Consider the following 4409-nt stretch of genomic DNA (forward strand, 5'->3'; position numbering starts at 1 on the left):
ACAACACGATTCACGCACAAAACAGAATTTCTTGAGCAACACACAGTCAGTGTCCTTTTTGCATGTGAGGTGGAATTATTCAGAAACGCGTGTGGGCTTAAGGGTTTGAAAATAGCCCTGTATTGGCACACACAGACTGCAAGTTCTGCATACATAAATCACAAGGAATAGAAAAAAGAGGAATGTTTAACCTCTTGGTAAATGGTCAATTTAACATTATATGGAATAACAGCAAGACACGGCTCGGAGAGGTGCTGAACCTTTTCATTTAGTGTATTGCCGGTATCATCGGAGAGTGTAACACGTCGTTGAAAGCACAGTAAATGTGTGTTTTTTCTTTAAACCGTGAAGTAAAATGTTTAGTCTGTGTATGAATCACGAGGAAGCTCAGCATGCAGCTGGACAAATAGGCAATAGAAATAGAGTTGCAGTCCAACGGCATGACGCGTGAAACTGCAACGCACTAATGGACCTCTCAAGACAAACGGTATTAAACATGATTAATTGTGCCCGACACATGAAGGCGACGATCCGACTGCACACACTCCTAATCTAGAGGTTCACTAGATTATAGAACAGTTAATGCCACACATAGTCCATATAAATTAGAGTAGGCTTATTGGTACAATAGATATTGAAAGACAGTGTTATATGGTTAACAGAACAGGCATGTAATAAAAACCATATAACCCAGGCCTATAGGTTTTTTCCAGAGCGCGCTTAGCCTATGAGTTTGCGTGTCAATGTGTGAGCGCGCATTTGTATGTATTAGAGTGTATGTATGTGTGTGTGCGTGTGTGCCTGTGTGAGCGAGAGAGAGAGAGAGAGAGAGAGAGAGAGAGAGAGAGAGAGAAAGGGAGAGAGAGAGAGAGAGAGAGAGAGAGAGAGAGAGATTTTACTCATTGTAATGCACAGAACGACCTGCCCTCTTTTGAAAAAAAGAGAGAAAACGCAGCCATGCTTTGCAGAGGCTAGAGCATCGCTCTCATTGGTAGTATCAGCTTCTCGCCAAACGGAGTCTTGCTTGTCTACCGCTACACCAAAGGAACCGGGAATACAAGCTATTGGCTCTATGATAAAATGATCTGCAATGAAGTAATGCTAAAATGAAGTAAAAACACCAGATCATGGACAGCTTACATGAGAGCAGACCGCAGTGTACTGGGATCCACCATATGGCGTGGACCATACGATGGTGAGTATCCAATGCCTGCTTGCATTATGCTCGACTATGACAGTTTATTGGTAAAGGGAATGCGTATTTTTGCTTCAATCGCGGGTAAAATATGTATTTGAATAGACTTAAACGGGGAATAATGACGTTTTCCGTCAGCGTAAAAGATAATGGTTATACATGCTTCCCCATGCACGTTGCACTTGCCATTGTTATTGCGGGCTTAGGAGAATACACGGCTTTAGGAATAGGGCTGACAAAAGGGGCGATAGGAAAACCTTCCCAAACCCGCACAGGATGGACAGACTGCTTTATGTCGACGGTTGCATAATCAGTAAGAAGGATAATGAGGATGGCGGATTTCTAAGCCACATCGTTTGTTCATTGCGCGGTGCTTCAGGACAATAGGGGTCGTGTTCGTGACGGTGGCAAGATAGGGAGACCCGAAATCTGGTGATATGCGGACGAGCCATGATGAAGCTCCAAACGATGGCCGATATGAGAGTCGTATGATTTTCAGGGGAGGGGGACGTTTCCGTCTTAAAATGGCGATTCCCTTTGTTTCTCCATCCCTCTCCTCTCTATTTCAACGAGTGGGTAATGCAGTGCAATTACCATATTAACGAGCCTGCAACTCTTGATTTTGGCTACATTGCATTTTACTCAGTGTATTTGCTCTCTAATGATAAAACATAGGTTGTTAAATGCAGAAACGGCTCCTATTATGGTGAGCTCACAGGCACAGTCAAGCTGTTGGCTGAGACTGGAAAGCAGGTATGCGCCTCCTAATTATGATTAGACAGCTCTGACCTCATCTGAATTTAACCAGTTTTAGCCTGCATTAGTGCTCAGCCAATGCAAATCAATAGGCTCTCTTGCAGCACTGCAGATTATGCTGGATTATGACTGCACAGTGGATCTCGACTCTATGGTAGTCTACCACACAATATCATAAATAGTAGGAAGCTAATTTGTCCTAAATTACTCAAAGCAACTATATATATGAGCAGGGCATTTGTTATGTAGAGTATACTGCGCTTGGACGTCAGACTTCATAGACGTTATATAATCTCCTCATGATTTAGACGTCATATCAGACATGTTATTGAGTGTCATCGATTTTGAAGCCCATTTCAAAACCTTGGACAGCTCACAAGACCAAACAAATGTAGCATTTGTTAAACTAAACCGCACTCACATCAAACAGCAGGCTCTGGCAAAAACGAGCATCCCTCCCTCACCCGTGTGTGTGTGTGTGTGTGTGTGTGTTTGTAAGAGAAGGGGAGAGTGCGTGTGCGCGTGCCCGTGCATCCGTGTGTGTGTGCATGGACACGTGTGTTCTCATTTTTTGAATAGTGCAATGTTGCATAACCGTTCAGAGCCAATGCCAGATTTAGGGCTGCACAATTTGCGGGGCCATTGTGGGAATTTCTCCTGCTGGCCCATATAGATACTGTACACCAGCTGCAGCGATATTATTAAGACATTTTGGCGATAACGTTAAGACGGCGAATGGGAAGTAGTCAATTTCCCTCCTAGTTTCAAGGACACGGGGTGGTGATGAGGAGGACGCTGGGTAATATAGAGGAACATCTGTTTGCCCGGTGACGTCAACACCCCCCACCCCCCTCCATGCAATCCTCTTGTGCTGAAGGCAGATGCCTCATTTGTTTGGCTGGAGCACCATTAATCCCAAAGTCAGAGGAAAAGACCGGACGGAGGGAGATCAGTCCCATTAAGGCGGTGTCGGTGCTGGACTCTCGCTGCACAGCTCGGTCTCCGTCCCCTGGTCGGTTTGTTGTCCGGAGAAACCTGTGCACGAACGGAGATGGATAGAGTACTGCTGCGTTCAGGAGACCCGCAGCTTCCACGGCTTTTCAGCTGTTCCGTTTGCAATTTGCGGCAGTTTTAACGTTTGACCCGCAAGTAGAGGCTGCAGGCTTGTGTATGTGTATGTGTTGGGGGAAATGCGTGCGGTGTGTTATTGGGGAAATCAATATTTTGGACGAGGACGGTGACTTTTTTTTCGGTCGTTTTGTGGATGTCCACTGATTTTTCAAAATAGCTCGCTGAAAAAAAAAATGAGCCACATTCTTCTTCTGATGTGCATATTTTTGCCTTATTCTTGTGACCTGAATTTCTATATCAAGTTCATGACGCATTTATGTTTTCTTTTTTGTAGGTGCATTATGGGATAATGGAGGACTTTTAAGCTTTCTGCAATTGTGGACAAGGCAGTCGTCGGGAGAACATCAAATGGAGTCATTTTTCGCCTCCAAAAGTGGCCTGGGACTTATAATCATTTTGTCTGCAGAACTATTTGCTGCGTTAAAGTTATTCCTATTATAGCCTATCCTACGCCATTTTCTCCAATTGAATGTAACTTGCTTTTTATTTTTCATTACAAGGTAGGCCTGCTCAGCAGCCGTGAGAGGATTTGATCTTTTTGGACACTGTGCGGGACGCTTGGGATTTTTTTTTTTCCAAACTTGACATCCCAGTACAGCATTATTTTTTTAAATCACATAACTTAGGCCTCGTAGGCTGCAAAATCATGTGATCATATGTATTATCCCGGGTTTCAACGAAGCGGGTCGAGGTTACCCACAGTAAAGTGAATGCAGCTGGTGGACGGACACATACACACACACACGCACACACACACATACGCAGTCACACACACACACACACACACACACACACACACACACGCAGAGACGAACGGGTTCTGTCTCTCCGTGTTCACAGCGGACCTTGATTTAATGTCTTACAATTAAGGCACGCGGTGAATGCCAAGAGATGATCCCTCTCTCATCAGATGAAAATAATTTTTTAAAATCATTTTTACCAGTTTTTCAACATGTAGCTGACGCTCTCATCCAGAGGGAAATAAGCAGGCAGAGGGTTTAGTGTGTGGTAAGGTTTGTCCTTCCCTTGTTTCAAACTGTAACTTATGATTTATGCAATGTTTTTATTTTCCTTTCCAGAATAAACGAAATACACACAACGATTTAAAAAGCTCTCGTTTTTATGTGAACACACCAATCTGAAATCCATTCACACAGCTGATGATGTGAAGTGAATATAATGGGAGGCTGTTTTCGGTGGGAGCTGTCCATCCACACACAGTGTGCTCAGGAGCGCTGTCCACCTCTCGTGGTGCTGAAACAGGCGCACTACCGATCAGCCCTTTGTTTCAGCAGCCTGCCGGTGCACAAGCGGAAATAGCTGGTAC

At 44.3% G+C, this 4409-nt stretch overlaps 1 long non-coding RNA gene across 1 annotated transcript; it reads left to right on the forward strand.

Annotated features, from left to right (window-relative positions):
- The first annotated feature begins 530 nt into the window (after positions 1–530).
- LOC115379268 (uncharacterized) lies at positions 531–4184 on the forward strand. The gene is made up of 2 exons (XR_003930197.1): positions 531–1195; positions 3357–4184. It is a non-coding gene; the product is annotated as an uncharacterized LOC115379268 (long non-coding RNA).
- Positions 4185–4409: the final 225 nt, after the last annotated feature.

The sequence above is a fragment of the Myripristis murdjan genome, chromosome 20, assembly GCF_902150065.1.
Source record: "Myripristis murdjan chromosome 20, fMyrMur1.1, whole genome shotgun sequence".
NCBI lineage: Eukaryota > Metazoa > Chordata > Actinopteri > Holocentriformes > Holocentridae > Myripristis > Myripristis murdjan.